Source organism: Gadus morhua, unplaced genomic scaffold, assembly GCF_902167405.1.
Source record: "Gadus morhua unplaced genomic scaffold, gadMor3.0, whole genome shotgun sequence".
Classification (NCBI taxonomy): Eukaryota; Metazoa; Chordata; class Actinopteri; order Gadiformes; family Gadidae; genus Gadus; species Gadus morhua.
Window position 1 is genome coordinate 44,265 of NW_021964003.1, and position 18,228 is coordinate 62,492.

Here is an 18,228-nt window from a genome sequence, read left to right on the forward strand (position 1 = left end):
CAGAGTTACATATTTGAATGCAATGCATTACACTGCTTTGGCGTCATCGTTTGCGTGATCTTTTGAAGAAACGTAGCGTTGCAAAACCTGGGATGGACTAAGGTGGACCGCCGTCATTGCAGCTCTCTGCTACGTCACTACACTGTCCACATGTTTCACAAATAGAGTTTGAGGAGACGTCGTCAGAGTCTGTATGTTGCTTAAATTCTCCAAAACAGTGGGCGCTAAAGATCAGCGCACGGTAGGCCATTGCATCCAATGAGCTCGAGTTGAAATAGTATATTGCTTACAGCACCTGGTATTCCCAGGCGGTCACCCATCCAAGTACTAACCAGGCCCGACCCTGCTTAGCTTCCGAGATCAGACGAGATCGGGCGTGCCTAAGGTGGTATGGCCGTAAGCAATTATAGACTTGACCATATTAGCTTTTATACAGGAGGAGGACGTAAGGAGTGAGAGCGCTGCCGTGGCCAGAGACGGGACTTGTACAGAAACAATGATTAGATCCATAAGGAAGGAATGAATACGTTATTCCAGACTCAGAGTTACATATTTGAACGCAATGCATTACACTGCTTGGGCGTCATCGTTTGCGTGATCTTTTGAAGAAACGTAGCGTTGCAAAACCTGGGATGGACTAAGGTGGACTGCCGTCATTGCAGCTCTCTGCTACGTCACTACACTGTCCACATGTTTCACAAATAGAGTTTGAGGAGACGTCGTCAGAGTCTGTATGTTGCTTAAATTCTCCAAAACAGTGGGCGCTAAAGATCAGCGCACGGTAGGCCATTGCATCCAATGAGCTCGAGTTGAAAAAGTATAATGCTTACAGCACCTGGTATTCCCAGGCGGTGACCCATCCAAGTACTAACCAGGCCCAACCCTGCTTAGCTTCCGAGATCAGACGAGATCGGTCGTGCCTAAGGTGGTATGGCCGTAAGCATTTATAGACTTGACCATATTAGCTTTTATACAGGGGGAGGACGTAAGGAGTGAGAGCGCTGCCGTGGCCAGAGACGGGACTTGTACAGAAACAATGATTAGATCCATAATGAATGAATGAATACGTTATTCCAGACTCAGAGTTACATATTTGAACGCAATGCATTACACTGCTTTGGCGTCATCGTTTGCGTGATCTTTTGAAGAAACGTAGCGTTGCAAAACCTGGGATTGGCTAAGGTGGACCGCCGTCATTGCAGCTCTCTGCTACGTCGCTACACTGTCCACATGTTTCACAAATAGAGTTTGAGGAGACGTCGTCAGAGTCTGTATGTTGCTTAAATTCTCCAAAACAGTGGGCGCTAAAGATCAGCGCACGGTAGGCCATTGCATCCAATGAGCTCGAGTTGAAATAGTATAATGCTTACAGCACCTGGTATTCCCAGCCGGTCACCCATCCAAGTACTAACCAGGCCCGACCCTGCTTAGCTTCCAAGATCAGACGAGATCGGGCGTGCCTAAGGTGGTATGGCCATAAGCAATTATAGACTTGACCATATTAGCTTTTATACAGGAGGAGGACGTAAGGAGTGAGAGCGCTGCCGTGGCCAGAGACGGGACTTGTACAGAAACAATGATTAGATCCATAATGAATGAATGAATACGTTATTCCAGACTCAGAGTTACATATTTGAACGCAATGCATTACACTGCTTGGGCGTCATCGTTTGCGTGACCTTTTGAAGAAACGTAGCGTTGCAAAATCTGGGATGGACTAAGGTGGACCGCCGTCATTGCAGCTCTCTGCTACGTCACTACACTGTCCACATGTTTCACAAATAGAGTTTGAGGAGACGTCGTCAGAGTCTGTATGTTGCTTCAATTCTCCAAAACAGTGGGCGCTAAAGATCAGCGCACGGTAGGCCATTGCATCCAATGAGCTCGAGTTGAAAAAGTATAATGCTTACAGCACCTGGTATTCCCAGGCGGTCACCCATCCAAGTACTAACCAGGCCCGACCCTGCTTAGCTTCCGAGATCAGACGAGATCGGGCGTGCCTAAGGTAGTATGGCCGTAATCATTTACAGACTTGACCATATTAGCTTTTATACAGGGGGAGGACGTAAGGAGTGAGAGCGCTGCCGTGGCCAGAGACGGGACTTGTACAGAAACAATGATTAATAATGAATGAATGAATACGTTATTCCAGACACTTGAACGCAATGCATTACACTGCTTGGGCGTCATCGTTTGCGTGATCTTTTGAAGAAACGTAGCGTTGCAAAACCTGGGATGGACTAAGGTGGACCGCCGTCATTGCAGCTCTCTGCTGCTCCCTGCTGGCAGCTACTTTGCATTATGCTTTTCCCTGCTCTCCCAAGAATGAAAGACAGATTGCTGTGACTAGTTGACATCTTGTTCACATTGAAGGAAATTCTATGGTAGATACTTTGCAAGTTTACAACCACTAGCAAAAAATAGTTATTGTAAGAACCCGAATTACAGGTACTGCTGGGATTTGAATCCAGGATCTCCTGTTTACTAGACAGGCACTTTAACCAACTAAGCCACAGCACCACAATGGACTAAAATTAAATACTTCAATTCTTGTAATAACCGCTTAAGAAATCAATCATTCATAACAATTTAGTAAGCGCGCAATCATCTTGAAAGATTACCAATATGTTAATGGCACAATTTGGGGCTCGAACCCACGACCCTGAGATTAAGAGTCTCATGCTCTACTGACTGAGCTAACCGAGCATTTAGAACAAATTCAATGTTTCAAAATTTTCGACATTTCTTGTGTAGCCCAAACCATAAAAACCTATGACAATCTTTGGCAGCCGCCAGTTCTTCTTTCGCAGAGCAAATATCATAGTCTGTGAAGAACAATTGAGATGTTATTATAGCTGGTTGAAAACTTAACCCTATTCCCTGCCAGGATGAATTGAAACTAGCAATCCATAACCATTCTTGCCTGTCTCCAACAGGCTTGAAATGATGTCTAAAACACATTTATGTAATGGCAAGAGGTAAAAGAAATCTGTGTAAGCCCCTGGGTACTTTGCTTTATGCTTTTTCCTGGACAACCATGAGTGAAAGACAGATTGCTATGACTAGTGGACGACCCTGAGATGCTCTGAAGACTGAGTTTACCGGGTTTTATAATCTACAATGCCCTGCCATCTTTCAATATTAATTTGCCAACACAATATAATCAAGATGCATTTATCACATTAACTCCTTAAGAGTTTAGCTTTCCTTTGCCAGAGACTATGCTTACAAATAGCTCACAATCATCTTCACAGATTACCAAAGTATTTTTAGCCCAATGTGGGGCTCAAATCCACTACCCTGAGATTAAGAGTCTCATGCTCTACCGACTGAGCTAACCGGGCATTTACAGCAAATTCAATGTTTCAAAATTTTCCACATTTCTTGTGTAGCCCAAACTATAATAATCTATAACAATCTTTGGCAGCCGCCAGTTTTTCTTTTGCAGAGCAAATATCAAAGTCTGTGAAGTACAACTGAGATGTTATAATTGTTGGTTGAAAAGTTAACCCAATACCCCACCAGGATGGCTCTAAACTTGCAATCCATTGCAATTCTTGCCTGTCTCCAACAGGCTTGTAATTATGTCTAAAACACATGGCAAGAGGTGAAAGAAAGCTCTGCAAGACAGTGGCTACTTTGCATTATGCTTTTCCCTGCCCTCGCAAGAATGAAAGACAAATTGCTGTGACTTGTTGACATCTTGTTAAAATTGAAGGAAATTCTATGGTAGATACTTTGCAAGTTTACAACCACTAGCAAAAAATAGTTAATGCAAGAACCCGATTTACAGTTACTGCTGGGATTTGAACCCAGGATCACCTGTTTACTAGACAGGCACTTTAACCAACTAAGCCACAGCACCACGATGGACAATAAATTAAATACTTCAATACTTGTAATAACCGCTTAAGAAATCAATCATTCATAAGAATTCTTGCCTATCTCCAACAGGCTTGAACTTATGTCTAAAACACATTTATCTAATGGCAAGAGGTAAAAGAAATCGGTGTAAGCCCCTGGTTACTTTGCTTTATGCTTTTTCCTGGACAACCAAGAGTCAAAGACAGATTGCTATGACTAGTGGACGACCTTGAGATGCTCTGAAGACTGAGTTTACCGTGTTTTATAATCTACAATGCCCTGCCATTTTTCAATATTAACTTGCCAAGACAATATAATCAAGATGCATGTATCACATTATCTCCTTAAGAGTTTAGCTTTCCTTTGCCAGAGGTTATGTTTACAGTGAGCGCGCAATCATCTTGAAAGATTACCAAAGTGTTAATAGCCCAATGTGGGGCTTGAACCCACGACCCTGAGATTAAGAGTCTCATGCTCTGCCGACTGAGCTAACCGGGCATTTGCAGAAAATTCAATGTTTCAAAATTTTCCACATGTCTTGTGTAGCCCAAACCATAAAAACCTATGACAATCTTTGGCAGCCGCCAGTTCTTCTTTCGCAGAGCAAATATAAAAGTCTGTGAAGTACAACTGAGATGTTATAATTGTTGGTTGAAAAGTTAACCCAATACCCCACCAGGATGGCTCTAAACTTGCAATCCATTGCAATTCTTGCCTGTCTCCAACAGGCTTGAAATTATGTCGAAAACACATGGCAAGAGGTGAAAGAAAGCTCTGCAAGACAGTGGCTACTTTGCATTATGCTTTTCCCTGCCCTCCCAAGAATGAAAGACAGATTGCTGTGACTTGTTGACATCTTGTTAAAATTGAAGGAAATTCTATGGTAGATACTTTGCAAGTTTACAACCACTAGCAAAAAATAGTTAATGCAAGAACCCGATTGAAGGAAATTCTATGGTAGATACTTTGCAAGTTTACAACCACTAGCAAAAAATAGTTAATGCAAGAACCCGATTTACAGGTACTGCTGGGATTTGAACCCAGGATCTCCTGTTTACTAGGCAGGCACTTTAACCAACTAAGCCACAGCACTACGATGGACAAAAAATGAAATACTTCGATACTTGTAATAGCCGCTTAAGAAATCAATCATTAATAAGAATTCTTGCCTGTCTCCAACAGGCTTGAACTTATGTCTAAAACACATTTATCTAATGGCAAGAGGTAAAAGAAATCGGTGTAAGCCCCTGGGTACTTTGCTTTATGCTTTTTCCTGGACAACCAAGAGTCAAAGACAGATTGCTATGACTAGTGGACGACCTTGAGATGCTCTGAAGACTGAGTTTACCGGGTTTTATAATCTACAATGCCCTGCCATTTTTCAATGTTAATTTGCCAACACAATATAATCAACATGCATGTATCACATTATCTCCTTAAGAGTTTAGCTTTCCTTTGCCAGAGGTTATGTTTACAGTGAGCGCGCAATCATATTGAAAGATTACCAAAGTGTGAATATCCCAATGTGGGGCACGAACCCAACGACCCTGAGATTAAGAGTCTCACGCTCTACCGACTGAGCTAACCGGGCATTTACAGCAAATTCAATGTTTCAAAATTTTCCACATTTCTTGTGTAGCCCAAACCATAAAAACCTATGACAATCTTTGGCAGCCGCCAGTTTTTCTTTCGCAGAGCAAATATCATAGTCTGTGAAGAACAATTGAGATGTTATTATAGCTGGTTGAAAACTTAACCCTATTCCCTGCCAGGATGAATTGAAACTAGCAATCCATAACCATTCTTGCCTGTCTCCAACAGGCTTGAAATGATGTCTAAAACACATTTATGTAATGGCAAGAGGTAAAAGAAATCTGTGTAAGCCCCTGGGTACTTTGCTTTATGCTTTTTCCTGGACAACCATGAGTGAAAGACATATTGCTATGACTAGGGGACGACCCTGAGATGCTCTGAAGACTGAGTTTACCGGGTTTTATAATCTACAATGCCCTGCCATTTTTCAATATTAATTTGCCAACACAATATAATCAGCATGCATGTATCACATTACCTCCTTAAGAGTTTAGCTTTCCTTTGCCAGAGGTTATGTTTACAGTTAGCGCACAATCATCTTCACAGATTACCAAAGTATTTTTAGCCCAATGTGGGGCTCAAACCCACGACCCTGAGATTAAGAGTCTCATGCTCTACCGACTGAGCTAACCGGGCATTTACAGCAAATTCAATGTTTCAAAATATTCCACATTTCTTGTGTAGCCCAAACTATAATAATCTATAACAATCTTTGGCAGCCGCCAGTTTTTCTTTTGCAGAGCAAATATCAAAGTCTGTGAAGTACAACTGAGATGTTATAATTGTTGGTTGAAAAGTTAACCCAATACCCCACCAGGATGGCTCTAAACTTGCAATCCATTGCAATTCTTGCCTGTCTCCAACAGGCTTGAAATTATGTCTAAAACACATGGCAAGAGGTGAAAGAAAGCTCTGCAAGACAGTGGCTACTTTGCATTATGCTTTTCCCTGCCCTCCCAAGAATGAAAGACAGATTGCTGTGACTTGTTGACATCTTGTTAAAATTGAAGGAAATTCTATGGTAGATACTTTGCAAGTTTACAACCACTAGCAAAAAATAGTTAATTGAAGAACCCGATTTACAGGTACTGCTGGGATTTGAACCCAGGATCTCCTGTTTACTAGACAGGCACTTTAACGAACTAAGCCACAGCACCACGATGGACAACAAATTAAATACTTCAATACTTGTAATAACCGCTTAAGAAATCAATCATTCATAAGAATTCTTGCCTGTCTCCAACAGGCTTGAACTTATGTCTAAAACACATTTATCTAATGGCAAGAGGTAAAAGAAATCGGTGTAAGCCCCTGGGTACTTTGCTTTATGCTTTTTCCTGGACAACCAAGAGTCAAAGACAGATTGCTATGACTAGTGGACGACCTTGAGATGCTCTGAAGACTGAGTTTACCGGGTTTTATAATCTACAATGCCCTGCCATTTTTCAATATTAACTTGCCAAAACAATATAATCATGATGCATGTATCACATTATCTCCTTAAGAGTTTAGCTTTCATTTGCCAGAGGTTATGTTTACAGTGAGCGCGCAATAATATTGAAAGATTACCAAAGTGTTAATAGCCCAATGTGGGGCTTGAACCCACGACCCTGAGATTAAGAGTCTCATGCTCTGCCGACTGAGCTAACCTGGCATTGTCAGCAAATTCAATGTTTCAAAATTTTCCACATGTCTTGTGTAGCCCAAACCATAAAAACCTATGACAATCTTTGGCAGCCGCCAGTTCTTCTTTCGCAGAGCAAATATAAAAGTCTGTGAAGTACAACTGAGATGTTATAATTGTTGGTTGAAAAGTTAACCCAATACCCAACCAGGATGGCTCTAAACTTGCAATCCATTGCAATTCTTGCCTGTCTCCAACAGGCTTGAAATTATGTCTAAAACACATGGCAAGAGGTGTAAGAAAGCTCTGCAAGACAGTGGCTACTTTGCATTATGCTTTTCCCTGCCCTCCCAATAATGAAAGACAGATTGCTGTGACTTGTTGACATCTTGTTAAAATTGAAGGAAATTCTATGGTAGATACTTTGCAAGTTTACAACCACTAGCAAAAAATAGTTAATTCAAATAGCCGATTTACAGGTACTGCTGGGATTTGAACCCAGGATCTCCTGTTTACTAGACAGGCACTTTAACCAACTAAGCCACAGCACCACGATGGACAAAAATTTAAATACTTCAATACTTGTAATAACCGCTAGAAATCAATCATTCATAAGAATTCTTGCCTGTCTCCAACAGGCTTGAACTTATGTCTAAAACACATTTATCTAATGGCAAGAGGTAAAAGAAATCGGTGAAAGCCCCTGGGTACTTTGCTTTATGCTTTTTCCTGGACAACCAAGAGTCAAAGACAGATTGCTATGACTAGTGGACGACCTTGAGATCCTCTGAAGACTGAGTTTACCGTGTTTTATAATCTACAATGCCCTGCCATTTTTCAATATTAACTTGCCAAGACAATATAATCAAGATGCATGTATCACATTATCTCCTTAAGAGTTTAGCTTTCCTTTGCCAGAGGTTATGTTTACAGTGAGCGCGCAATCATCTTGAAAGATTACCAAAGTGTTAATAGCCCAATGTGGGGCTTGAACCCACGACCCTGAGATTAAGAGTCTCATGCTCTGCCGACTGAGCTAACCGGGCATTTGCAGCATATTCAATGTTTCAAAATTTTCCACATGTCTTGTGTAGCCCAAACCATAAAAACCTATGACAATCTTTGGCAGCCGCCAGTTCTTCTTTCGCAGAGCAAATATAAAAGTCTGTGAAGTACAACTGAGATGTTATAATTGTTGGTTGAAAAGTTAACCCAATACCCCACCAGGATGGCTCAAAACTTGCAATCCATTGCAATTCTTGCCTGTCTCCAACAGGCTTGAAATTATGTCTAAAACACATGGCAAGAGGTGTAAGAAAGCTCTGCAAGACAGTGGCTACTTTGCATTATGCTTTTCCCTGCCCTCCCAATAATGAAAGACAGATTGCAGTGACTTGTTGACATCTTGTTAAAATTGAAGGAAATTCTATGGTAGATACTTTGCAAGTTTACAACCACTAGCAAAAAATAGTTAATTCAAATAGCCGATTTACAGGTACTGCTGGGATTTGAACCCAGGATCTCCTGTTTACTAGACAGGCACTTTAACCAACTAAGCCACAGCACCACGATGGACAAAAATTTAAATACTTCAATACTTGTAATAACCGCTAGAAATCAATCATTCATAAGAATTCTTGCCTGTCTCCAACAGGCTTGAACTTATGTCTAAAACACATTTATCTAATGGCAAGAGGTAAAAGAAATCGGTGAAAGCCCCTGGGTACTTTGCTTTATGCTTTTTCCTGGACAACCAAGAGTCAAAGACAGATTGCTATGACTAGTGGACGACCTTGAGATGCTCTGAAGACTGAGTTTACCGGGTTTTATAATCTACAATGCCCTGCCATTTTTCAATATTAACTTGCCAAGACAATATAATCAAGATGCATGTATCACATTATCTCCTTAAGAGTTTAGCTTTCCTTTGCCAGAGGTTATGTTTACAGTGAGCGCGCAATCATCTTGAAAGATTACCAAAGTGTTAATAGCCCAATGTGGGGCTTGAACCCACGACCCTGAGATTAAGAGTCTCATGCTCTGCCGACTGAGCTAACCGGGCATTTGCAGCAAATTCAATGTTTCAAAATTTTCCACATGTCTTGTGTAGCCCAAACCATAAAAACCTATGACAATCTTTGGCAGCCGCCAGTTCTTCTTTCGCAGAGCAAATATAAAAGTCTGTGAAGTACAACTGAGATGTTATAATTGTTGGTTGAAAAGTTAACCCAATACCCCACCAGGATGGCTCTAAACTTGCAATCCATTGCAATTCTTGCCTGTCTCCAACAGGCTTGAAATTATGTCGAAAACACATGGCAAGAGGTGAAAGAAAGCTCTGCAAGACAGTGGCTACTTTGCATTATGCTTTTCCCTGCCCTCCCAAGAATGAAAGACAGATTGCTGTGACTTGTTGACATCTTGTTAAAATTGAAGGAAATTCTATGGTAGATACTTTGCAAGTTTACAACCACTAGCAAAAAATAGTTAATGCAAGAACCCGATTTACAGGTACTGCTGGGATTTGAACCCAAGATCTCCTGTTTACTAGACAGGCACTTTAACCAACTAAGCCACATCACCACGATGGACAAAAGATTAAATACTTCAATACTTGTAATAACCGCTTAAGAAATCAATCATTCATAAGAATTCTTGCCTGTCTCCAACAGGCTTGAACTTATGTCTAAAACACATTTATCTAATGGCAAGAGGTAAAAGAAATCGGTGTAAGCCCCTGGGTACTTTGCTTTATGCTTTTTCCTGGACAACCAAGAGTCAAAGACAGATTGCTATGACTAATGGACGACCTTGAGATGCTCTGAAGACTGAGTTTACCGGGTTTTATAATCTACAATGCCCTGCCATTTTTCAATATTAACTTGCCAAGACAATATAATCAAGATGCATGAATCACATTATCTCCTTAAGAGTTTAGCTTTCCTTTGCCAGAGGTTATGTTTACAGTTAGCGCACAATCATCTTGAAAGATTACCAAAGTGTTAACAGCCCAATGTGGGGCTCGAACCCACGACCATGAGATTAAGAGTCACATGCTCTACCGACTGAGCTAACCGGGCATTTTTAGCAAATTCAATGTTTCAAAATTTTCCACATGTCTTGTGTAGCCCAAACCATAAAAACCTATGACAGTCTTTGGCAGCCGCCAGTTCTTCTTTCGCAGAGCAAATATAAAAGTCTGTGAAGTACAACTGAGATGTTATAATTGTTGGTTGAAAAGTTAACCCAATACCCCACCAGGATGGCTCTAAACATGCAATCCATTGCAATTCTTGCCTGTCTCCAACAGGCTTGAAATTATGTCGAAAACACATGGCAAGAGGTGAAAGAAAGCTCTGCAAGACAGTGGCTACTTTGCATAATGCTTTTCCCTGCCCTCCCAAGAATGAAAGACAGATTGCTGTGACTTGTTGACATCTTGTTAAAATTGAAGGAAATTCTATGGTAGATACTTTGCAAGTTTACAACCACTAGCAAAAAACAGTTAATGCAAGAACCCGATTTACAGGTACTGCTGGGATTTGAACCCAGGATCTCCTGTTTACTAGACAGGCACTTTAACCAACTAAGCCACAGCACTACGATGGACAAAAAATTAAATACTTCAATACTTGTAATAGCCGCTTAAGAAATCAATCATTAATAAGAATTCTTGCCTGTCTCCAACAGGCTTGAACTTATGTCTAAAACACATTTATCTAATGGCAAGAGGTAAATGAAATCGGTGTAAGCCCCTGGGTACTTTGCTTTATGCTTTTTCCTGGACAACCAAGAGTCAAAGACAGATTGCTATGACTAGTGGACGACCTTGAGATGCTCTGAAGACTGAGTTTACCGGGTTTTATAATCTACAATGCCCTGCCATTTTTCAATGTTAATTTGCCAACACAATATAATCAACATGCATGTATCACATTATCTCCTTAAGAGTTTAGCTTTCCTTTGCCAGAGGTTATGTTTACAGTGAGCGCGCAATCATATTGAAAGATTACCAAAGTGTGAATATCCCAATGTGGGGCACGAACCCAACGACCCTGAGATTAAGAGTCTCACGCTCTACCGACTGAGCTAACCGGGCATTTACAGCAAATTCAATGTTTCAAAATTTTCCACATTTCTTGTGTAGCCCAAACCATAAAAACCTATGACAATCTTTGGCAGCCGCCAGTTTTTCTTTCGCAGAGCAAATATCATAGTCTGTGAAGAACAATTGAGATGTTATTATAGCTGGTTGAAAACTTAACCCTATTCCCTGCCAGGATGAATTGAAACTAGCAATCCATAACCATTCTTGCCTGTCTCCAACAGGCTTGAAATGATGTCTAAAACACATTTATGTAATGGCAAGAGGTAAAAGAAATCTGTGTAAGCCCCTGGGTACTTTGCTTTATGCTTTTTCCTGGACAACCATGAGTGAAAGACATATTGCTATGACTAGGGGACGACCCTGAGATGCTCTGAAGACTGAGTTTACCGGGTTTTATAATCTACAATGCCCTGCCATTTTTCAATATTAATTTGCCAACACAATATAATCAGCATGCATGTATCACATTACCTCCTTAAGAGTTTAGCTTTCCTTTGCCAGAGGTTATGTTTACAGTTAGCGCACAATCATCTTCACAGATTACCAAAGTATTTTTAGCCCAATGTGGGGCTCAAACCCACGACCCTGAGATTAAGAGTCTCATGCTCTACCGACTGAGCTAACCGGGCATTTACAGCAAATTCAATGTTTCAAAATATTCCACATTTCTTGTGTAGCCCAAACTATAATAATCTATAACAATCTTTGGCAGCCGCCAGTTTTTCTTTTGCAGAGCAAATATCAAAGTCTGTGAAGTACAACTGAGATGTTATAATTGTTGGTTGAAAAGTTAACCCAATACCCCACCAGGATGGCTCTAAACTTGCAATCCATTGCAATTCTTGCCTGTCTCCAACAGGCTTGAAATTATGTCTAAAACACATGGCAAGAGGTGAAAGAAAGCTCTGCAAGACAGTGGCTACTTTGCATTATGCTTTTCCCTGCCCTCCCAAGAATGAAAGACAGATTGCTGTGACTTGTTGACATCTTGTTAAAATTGAAGGAAATTCTATGGTAGATACTTTGCAAGTTTACAACCACTAGCAAAAAATAGTTAATTGAAGAACCCGATTTACAGGTACTGCTGGGATTTGAACCCAGGATCTCCTGTTTACTAGACAGGCACTTTAACGAACTAAGCCACAGCACCACGATGGACAACAAATTAAATACTTCAATACTTGTAATAACCGCTTAAGAAATCAATCATTCATAAGAATTCTTGCCTGTCTCCAACAGGCTTGAACTTATGTCTAAAACACATTTATCTAATGGCAAGAGGTAAAAGAAATCGGTGTAAGCCCCTGGGTACTTTGCTTTATGCTTTTTCCTGGACAACCAAGAGTCAAAGACAGATTGCTATGACTAGTGGACGACCTTGAGATGCTCTGAAGACTGAGTTTACCGGGTTTTATAATCTACAATGCCCTGCCATTTTTCAATATTAACTTGCCAAAACAATATAATCATGATGCATGTATCACATTATCTCCTTAAGAGTTTAGCTTTCATTTGCCAGAGGTTATGTTTACAGTGAGCGCGCAATAATATTGAAAGATTACCAAAGTGTTAATAGCCCAATGTGGGGCTTGAACCCACGACCCTGAGATTAAGAGTCTCATGCTCTGCCGACTGAGCTAACCTGGCATTGTCAGCAAATTCAATGTTTCAAAATTTTCCACATGTCTTGTGTAGCCCAAACCATAAAAACCTATGACAATCTTTGGCAGCCGCCAGTTCTTCTTTCGCAGAGCAAATATAAAAGTCTGTGAAGTACAACTGAGATGTTATAATTGTTGGTTGAAAAGTTAACCCAATACCCAACCAGGATGGCTCTAAACTTGCAATCCATTGCAATTCTTGCCTGTCTCCAACAGGCTTGAAATTATGTCTAAAACACATGGCAAGAGGTGTAAGAAAGCTCTGCAAGACAGTGGCTACTTTGCATTATGCTTTTCCCTGCCCTCCCAATAATGAAAGACAGATTGCTGTGACTTGTTGACATCTTGTTAAAATTGAAGGAAATTCTATGGTAGATACTTTGCAAGTTTACAACCACTAGCAAAAAATAGTTAATTCAAATAGCCGATTTACAGGTACTGCTGGGATTTGAACCCAGGATCTCCTGTTTACTAGACAGGCACTTTAACCAACTAAGCCACAGCACCACGATGGACAAAAATTTAAATACTTCAATACTTGTAATAACCGCTAGAAATCAATCATTCATAAGAATTCTTGCCTGTCTCCAACAGGCTTGAACTTATGTCTAAAACACATTTATCTAATGGCAAGAGGTAAAAGAAATCGGTGAAAGCCCCTGGGTACTTTGCTTTATGCTTTTTCCTGGACAACCAAGAGTCAAAGACAGATTGCTATGACTAGTGGACGACCTTGAGATCCTCTGAAGACTGAGTTTACCGTGTTTTATAATCTACAATGCCCTGCCATTTTTCAATATTAACTTGCCAAGACAATATAATCAAGATGCATGTATCACATTATCTCCTTAAGAGTTTAGCTTTCCTTTGCCAGAGGTTATGTTTACAGTGAGCGCGCAATCATCTTGAAAGATTACCAAAGTGTTAATAGCCCAATGTGGGGCTTGAACCCACGACCCTGAGATTAAGAGTCTCATGCTCTGCCGACTGAGCTAACCGGGCATTTGCAGCATATTCAATGTTTCAAAATTTTCCACATGTCTTGTGTAGCCCAAACCATAAAAACCTATGACAATCTTTGGCAGCCGCCAGTTCTTCTTTCGCAGAGCAAATATAAAAGTCTGTGAAGTACAACTGAGATGTTATAATTGTTGGTTGAAAAGTTAACCCAATACCCCACCAGGATGGCTCAAAACTTGCAATCCATTGCAATTCTTGCCTGTCTCCAACAGGCTTGAAATTATGTCTAAAACACATGGCAAGAGGTGTAAGAAAGCTCTGCAAGACAGTGGCTACTTTGCATTATGCTTTTCCCTGCCCTCCCAATAATGAAAGACAGATTGCAGTGACTTGTTGACATCTTGTTAAAATTGAAGGAAATTCTATGGTAGATACTTTGCAAGTTTACAACCACTAGCAAAAAATAGTTAATTCAAATAGCCGATTTACAGGTACTGCTGGGATTTGAACCCAGGATCTCCTGTTTACTAGACAGGCACTTTAACCAACTAAGCCACAGCACCACGATGGACAAAAATTTAAATACTTCAATACTTGTAATAACCGCTAGAAATCAATCATTCATAAGAATTCTTGCCTGTCTCCAACAGGCTTGAACTTATGTCTAAAACACATTTATCTAATGGCAAGAGGTAAAAGAAATCGGTGAAAGCCCCTGGGTACTTTGCTTTATGCTTTTTCCTGGACAACCAAGAGTCAAAGACAGATTGCTATGACTAGTGGACGACCTTGAGATGCTCTGAAGACTGAGTTTACCGGGTTTTATAATCTACAATGCCCTGCCATTTTTCAATATTAACTTGCCAAGACAATATAATCAAGATGCATGTATCACATTATCTCCTTAAGAGTTTAGCTTTCCTTTGCCAGAGGTTATGTTTACAGTGAGCGCGCAATCATCTTGAAAGATTACCAAAGTGTTAATAGCCCAATGTGGGGCTTGAACCCACGACCCTGAGATTAAGAGTCTCATGCTCTGCCGACTGAGCTAACCGGGCATTTGCAGCAAATTCAATGTTTCAAAATTTTCCACATGTCTTGTGTAGCCCAAACCATAAAAACCTATGACAATCTTTGGCAGCCGCCAGTTCTTCTTTCGCAGAGCAAATATAAAAGTCTGTGAAGTACAACTGAGATGTTATAATTGTTGGTTGAAAAGTTAACCCAATACCCCACCAGGATGGCTCTAAACTTGCAATCCATTGCAATTCTTGCCTGTCTCCAACAGGCTTGAAATTATGTCGAAAACACATGGCAAGAGGTGAAAGAAAGCTCTGCAAGACAGTGGCTACTTTGCATTATGCTTTTCCCTGCCCTCCCAAGAATGAAAGACAGATTGCTGTGACTTGTTGACATCTTGTTAAAATTGAAGGAAATTCTATGGTAGATACTTTGCAAGTTTACAACCACTAGCAAAAAATAGTTAATGCAAGAACCCGATTTACAGGTACTGCTGGGATTTGAACCCAAGATCTCCTGTTTACTAGACAGGCACTTTAACCAACTAAGCCACATCACCACGATGGACAAAAGATTAAATACTTCAATACTTGTAATAACCGCTTAAGAAATCAATCATTCATAAGAATTCTTGCCTGTCTCCAACAGGCTTGAACTTATGTCTAAAACACATTTATCTAATGGCAAGAGGTAAAAGAAATCGGTGTAAGCCCCTGGGTACTTTGCTTTATGCTTTTTCCTGGACAACCAAGAGTCAAAGACAGATTGCTATGACTAATGGACGACCTTGAGATGCTCTGAAGACTGAGTTTACCGGGTTTTATAATCTACAATGCCCTGCCATTTTTCAATATTAACTTGCCAAGACAATATAATCAAGATGCATGAATCACATTATCTCCTTAAGAGTTTAGCTTTCCTTTGCCAGAGGTTATGTTTACAGTTAGCGCACAATCATCTTGAAAGATTACCAAAGTGTTAACAGCCCAATGTGGGGCTCGAACCCACGACCATGAGATTAAGAGTCACATGCTCTACCGACTGAGCTAACCGGGCATTTTTAGCAAATTCAATGTTTCAAAATTTTCCACATGTCTTGTGTAGCCCAAACCATAAAAACCTATGACAGTCTTTGGCAGCCGCCAGTTCTTCTTTCGCAGAGCAAATATAAAAGTCTGTGAAGTACAACTGAGATGTTATAATTGTTGGTTGAAAAGTTAACCCAATACCCCACCAGGATGGCTCTAAACATGCAATCCATTGCAATTCTTGCCTGTCTCCAACAGGCTTGAAATTATGTCGAAAACACATGGCAAGAGGTGAAAGAAAGCTCTGCAAGACAGTGGCTACTTTGCATAATGCTTTTCCCTGCCCTCCCAAGAATGAAAGACAGATTGCTGTGACTTGTTGACATCTTGTTAAAATTGAAGGAAATTCTATGGTAGATACTTTGCAAGTTTACAACCACTAGCAAAAAACAGTTAATGCAAGAACCCGATTTACAGGTACTGCTGGGATTTGAACCCAGGATCTCCTGTTTACTAGACAGGCACTTTAACCAACTAAGCCACAGCACTACGATGGACAAAAAATTAAATACTTCAATACTTGTAATAGCCGCTTAAGAAATCAATCATTAATAAGAATTCTTGCCTGTCTCCAACAGGCTTGAACTTATGTCTAAAACACATTTATCTAATGGCAAGAGGTAAATGAAATCGGTGTAAGCCCCTGGGTACTTTGCTTTATGCTTTTTCCTGGACAACCAAGAGTCAAAGACAGATTGCTATGACTAGTGGACGACCTTGAGATGCTCTGAAGACTGAGTTTACCGGGTTTTATAATCTACAATGCCCTGCCATTTTTCAATGTTAATTTGCCAACACAATATAATCAACATGCATGTATCACATTATCTCCTTAAGAGTTTAGCTTTCCTTTGCCAGAGGTTATGTTTACAGTGAGCGCGCAATCATATTGAAAGATTACCAAAGTGTGAATATCCCAATGTGGGGCACGAACCCAACGACCCTGAGATTAAGAGTCTCACGCTCTACCGACTGAGCTAACCGGGCATTTACAGCATATTCAATGTTTCAAAATTTTCCACATTTCTTGTGTAGCCCAAACCATAAAAACCTATGACAATCTTTGGCAGCCGCCAGTTTTTCTTTCGCAGAGCAAATACCATAGTCTGTGAAGAACAATTGAGATGTTATTATAGCTGGTTGAAAACTTAACCCTATTCCCTGCCAGGATGAATTGAAACTAGCAATCCATAACCATTCTTGCCTGTCTCCAACAGGCTTGAAATGATGTCTAAAACACATTTATGTAATGGCAAGAGGTAAAAGAAATCTGTGTAAGCCCCTGGGTACTTTGCTTTATGCTTTTTCCTGGACAACCATGAGTGAAAGACATATTGCTATGACTAGGGGACGACCCTGAGATGCTCTGAAGACTGAGTTTACCGGGTTTTATAATCTACAATGCCCTGCCATTTTTCAATATTAATTTGCCAACACAATATAATCAGCATGCATGTATCACATTACCTCCTTAAGAGTTTAGCTTTCCTTTGCCAGAGGTTATGTTTACAGTTAGCGCACAATCATCTTCACAGATTACCAAAGTATTTTTAGCCCAATGTGGGGCTCAAACCCACGACCCTGAGATTAAGAGTCTCATGCTCTACCGACTGAGCTAACCTGGCATTTACAGCAAATTCAATGTTTCAAAATTTTCCACATTTCTTGTGTAGCCCAAACTATAATAATCTATAACAATCTTTGGCAGCCGCCAGTTTTTCTTTTGCAGAGCAAATATCAAAGTCTGTGAAGTACAACTGAGATGTTATAATTGTTGGTTGAAAAGTTAACCCAATACCCCACCAGGATGGCTCTAAACTTGCAATCCATTGCAATTCTTGCCTGTCTCCAACAGGCTTGAAATTATGTCTAAAACACATGGCAAGAGGTGAAAGAAAGCTCTGCAAGACAGTGGCTACTTTGCATTATGCTTTTCCCTGCCCTCCCAAGAATGAAAGACAGATTGCTGTGACTTGTTGACATCTTGTTAAAATTGAAGGAAATTCTATGGTAGATACTTTGCAAGTTTACAACCACTAGCAAAAAATAGTTAATTCAAGAACCCGATTTACAGGTACTGCTGGGATTTGAACCCAGGATCTCCTGTTTACTAGACAGGCACTTTAACGAACTAAGCCACAGCACCACGATGGACAACAAATTAAATACTTCAATACTTGTAATAACCGCTTAAGAAATCAATCATTCATAAGAATTCTTGCCTGTCTCCAACAGGCTTGAACTTATGTCTAAAACACATTTATCTAATGGCAAGAGGTAAAAGAAATCGGTGTAAGCCCCTGGGTACTT

The 18,228-nt window shown here is 40.4% G+C and overlaps 36 non-coding genes across 36 annotated transcripts; 9 read left to right on the forward strand and 27 right to left on the reverse strand.

Annotated features, from left to right (window-relative positions):
• Positions 1-283: 283 nt before the first annotated feature.
• LOC115538828 (5S ribosomal RNA) lies at positions 284-402 on the reverse strand. Its single transcript, XR_003975586.1, has one exon. It is a non-coding gene; the product is annotated as a 5S ribosomal RNA (ribosomal RNA).
• Positions 403-823: 421 nt separating this feature from the next.
• Positions 824-942, reverse strand: LOC115538782 (5S ribosomal RNA). The gene has a single exon (XR_003975542.1). It is a non-coding gene; the product is annotated as a 5S ribosomal RNA (ribosomal RNA).
• Positions 943-1,363: 421 nt separating this feature from the next.
• On the reverse strand, positions 1,364-1,482 carry LOC115538783 (5S ribosomal RNA). The gene has a single exon (XR_003975543.1). It is a non-coding gene; the product is annotated as a 5S ribosomal RNA (ribosomal RNA).
• A 421-nt stretch (positions 1,483-1,903) lies between these two features.
• On the reverse strand, positions 1,904-2,022 carry LOC115538780 (5S ribosomal RNA). Its single transcript, XR_003975541.1, has one exon. It is a non-coding gene; the product is annotated as a 5S ribosomal RNA (ribosomal RNA).
• A 424-nt stretch (positions 2,023-2,446) lies between these two features.
• trnat-agu (transfer RNA threonine (anticodon AGU)) lies at positions 2,447-2,520 on the reverse strand. Its single transcript has one exon. It is a non-coding gene; the product is annotated as a tRNA-Thr (tRNA).
• A 1,271-nt stretch (positions 2,521-3,791) lies between these two features.
• Positions 3,792-3,865, reverse strand: trnat-agu (transfer RNA threonine (anticodon AGU)). The gene has a single exon. It is a non-coding gene; the product is annotated as a tRNA-Thr (tRNA).
• A 424-nt stretch (positions 3,866-4,289) lies between these two features.
• trnak-cuu (transfer RNA lysine (anticodon CUU)) lies at positions 4,290-4,362 on the reverse strand. Its single transcript has one exon. It is a non-coding gene; the product is annotated as a tRNA-Lys (tRNA).
• A 92-nt stretch (positions 4,363-4,454) lies between these two features.
• LOC115538793 (U4 spliceosomal RNA) lies at positions 4,455-4,593 on the forward strand. Its single transcript, XR_003975550.1, has one exon. It is a non-coding gene; the product is annotated as a U4 spliceosomal RNA (small nuclear RNA).
• A 290-nt stretch (positions 4,594-4,883) lies between these two features.
• On the reverse strand, positions 4,884-4,957 carry trnat-agu (transfer RNA threonine (anticodon AGU)). The gene has a single exon. It is a non-coding gene; the product is annotated as a tRNA-Thr (tRNA).
• A 1,063-nt stretch (positions 4,958-6,020) lies between these two features.
• trnak-cuu (transfer RNA lysine (anticodon CUU)) lies at positions 6,021-6,093 on the reverse strand. The gene has a single exon. It is a non-coding gene; the product is annotated as a tRNA-Lys (tRNA).
• Positions 6,094-6,540: 447 nt separating this feature from the next.
• trnat-agu (transfer RNA threonine (anticodon AGU)) lies at positions 6,541-6,614 on the reverse strand. The gene has a single exon. It is a non-coding gene; the product is annotated as a tRNA-Thr (tRNA).
• A 589-nt stretch (positions 6,615-7,203) lies between these two features.
• LOC115538799 (U4 spliceosomal RNA) lies at positions 7,204-7,342 on the forward strand. The gene has a single exon (XR_003975557.1). It is a non-coding gene; the product is annotated as a U4 spliceosomal RNA (small nuclear RNA).
• Positions 7,343-7,558: 216 nt separating this feature from the next.
• trnat-agu (transfer RNA threonine (anticodon AGU)) lies at positions 7,559-7,632 on the reverse strand. The gene has a single exon. It is a non-coding gene; the product is annotated as a tRNA-Thr (tRNA).
• Positions 7,633-8,054: 422 nt separating this feature from the next.
• Positions 8,055-8,127, reverse strand: trnak-cuu (transfer RNA lysine (anticodon CUU)). Its single transcript has one exon. It is a non-coding gene; the product is annotated as a tRNA-Lys (tRNA).
• Positions 8,128-8,219: 92 nt separating this feature from the next.
• LOC115538796 (U4 spliceosomal RNA) lies at positions 8,220-8,358 on the forward strand. Its single transcript, XR_003975553.1, has one exon. It is a non-coding gene; the product is annotated as a U4 spliceosomal RNA (small nuclear RNA).
• A 216-nt stretch (positions 8,359-8,574) lies between these two features.
• trnat-agu (transfer RNA threonine (anticodon AGU)) lies at positions 8,575-8,648 on the reverse strand. Its single transcript has one exon. It is a non-coding gene; the product is annotated as a tRNA-Thr (tRNA).
• A 422-nt stretch (positions 8,649-9,070) lies between these two features.
• Positions 9,071-9,143, reverse strand: trnak-cuu (transfer RNA lysine (anticodon CUU)). The gene has a single exon. It is a non-coding gene; the product is annotated as a tRNA-Lys (tRNA).
• A 92-nt stretch (positions 9,144-9,235) lies between these two features.
• On the forward strand, positions 9,236-9,374 carry LOC115538794 (U4 spliceosomal RNA). The gene has a single exon (XR_003975551.1). It is a non-coding gene; the product is annotated as a U4 spliceosomal RNA (small nuclear RNA).
• A 216-nt stretch (positions 9,375-9,590) lies between these two features.
• trnat-agu (transfer RNA threonine (anticodon AGU)) lies at positions 9,591-9,664 on the reverse strand. The gene has a single exon. It is a non-coding gene; the product is annotated as a tRNA-Thr (tRNA).
• A 424-nt stretch (positions 9,665-10,088) lies between these two features.
• On the reverse strand, positions 10,089-10,161 carry trnak-cuu (transfer RNA lysine (anticodon CUU)). Its single transcript has one exon. It is a non-coding gene; the product is annotated as a tRNA-Lys (tRNA).
• Positions 10,162-10,253: 92 nt separating this feature from the next.
• On the forward strand, positions 10,254-10,392 carry LOC115538790 (U4 spliceosomal RNA). The gene has a single exon (XR_003975548.1). It is a non-coding gene; the product is annotated as a U4 spliceosomal RNA (small nuclear RNA).
• Positions 10,393-10,608: 216 nt separating this feature from the next.
• On the reverse strand, positions 10,609-10,682 carry trnat-agu (transfer RNA threonine (anticodon AGU)). The gene has a single exon. It is a non-coding gene; the product is annotated as a tRNA-Thr (tRNA).
• Positions 10,683-11,745: 1,063 nt separating this feature from the next.
• On the reverse strand, positions 11,746-11,818 carry trnak-cuu (transfer RNA lysine (anticodon CUU)). The gene has a single exon. It is a non-coding gene; the product is annotated as a tRNA-Lys (tRNA).
• A 447-nt stretch (positions 11,819-12,265) lies between these two features.
• trnat-agu (transfer RNA threonine (anticodon AGU)) lies at positions 12,266-12,339 on the reverse strand. Its single transcript has one exon. It is a non-coding gene; the product is annotated as a tRNA-Thr (tRNA).
• A 589-nt stretch (positions 12,340-12,928) lies between these two features.
• On the forward strand, positions 12,929-13,067 carry LOC115538800 (U4 spliceosomal RNA). Its single transcript, XR_003975558.1, has one exon. It is a non-coding gene; the product is annotated as a U4 spliceosomal RNA (small nuclear RNA).
• A 216-nt stretch (positions 13,068-13,283) lies between these two features.
• Positions 13,284-13,357, reverse strand: trnat-agu (transfer RNA threonine (anticodon AGU)). Its single transcript has one exon. It is a non-coding gene; the product is annotated as a tRNA-Thr (tRNA).
• Positions 13,358-13,779: 422 nt separating this feature from the next.
• On the reverse strand, positions 13,780-13,852 carry trnak-cuu (transfer RNA lysine (anticodon CUU)). Its single transcript has one exon. It is a non-coding gene; the product is annotated as a tRNA-Lys (tRNA).
• Positions 13,853-13,944: 92 nt separating this feature from the next.
• LOC115538797 (U4 spliceosomal RNA) lies at positions 13,945-14,083 on the forward strand. Its single transcript, XR_003975554.1, has one exon. It is a non-coding gene; the product is annotated as a U4 spliceosomal RNA (small nuclear RNA).
• Positions 14,084-14,299: 216 nt separating this feature from the next.
• trnat-agu (transfer RNA threonine (anticodon AGU)) lies at positions 14,300-14,373 on the reverse strand. Its single transcript has one exon. It is a non-coding gene; the product is annotated as a tRNA-Thr (tRNA).
• A 422-nt stretch (positions 14,374-14,795) lies between these two features.
• On the reverse strand, positions 14,796-14,868 carry trnak-cuu (transfer RNA lysine (anticodon CUU)). Its single transcript has one exon. It is a non-coding gene; the product is annotated as a tRNA-Lys (tRNA).
• Positions 14,869-14,960: 92 nt separating this feature from the next.
• On the forward strand, positions 14,961-15,099 carry LOC115538795 (U4 spliceosomal RNA). Its single transcript, XR_003975552.1, has one exon. It is a non-coding gene; the product is annotated as a U4 spliceosomal RNA (small nuclear RNA).
• A 216-nt stretch (positions 15,100-15,315) lies between these two features.
• On the reverse strand, positions 15,316-15,389 carry trnat-agu (transfer RNA threonine (anticodon AGU)). Its single transcript has one exon. It is a non-coding gene; the product is annotated as a tRNA-Thr (tRNA).
• A 424-nt stretch (positions 15,390-15,813) lies between these two features.
• trnak-cuu (transfer RNA lysine (anticodon CUU)) lies at positions 15,814-15,886 on the reverse strand. The gene has a single exon. It is a non-coding gene; the product is annotated as a tRNA-Lys (tRNA).
• A 92-nt stretch (positions 15,887-15,978) lies between these two features.
• On the forward strand, positions 15,979-16,117 carry LOC115538791 (U4 spliceosomal RNA). The gene has a single exon (XR_003975549.1). It is a non-coding gene; the product is annotated as a U4 spliceosomal RNA (small nuclear RNA).
• A 216-nt stretch (positions 16,118-16,333) lies between these two features.
• On the reverse strand, positions 16,334-16,407 carry trnat-agu (transfer RNA threonine (anticodon AGU)). The gene has a single exon. It is a non-coding gene; the product is annotated as a tRNA-Thr (tRNA).
• Positions 16,408-17,990: 1,583 nt separating this feature from the next.
• Positions 17,991-18,064, reverse strand: trnat-agu (transfer RNA threonine (anticodon AGU)). The gene has a single exon. It is a non-coding gene; the product is annotated as a tRNA-Thr (tRNA).
• Between the last annotated feature and the right edge of the window lie 164 nt (positions 18,065-18,228).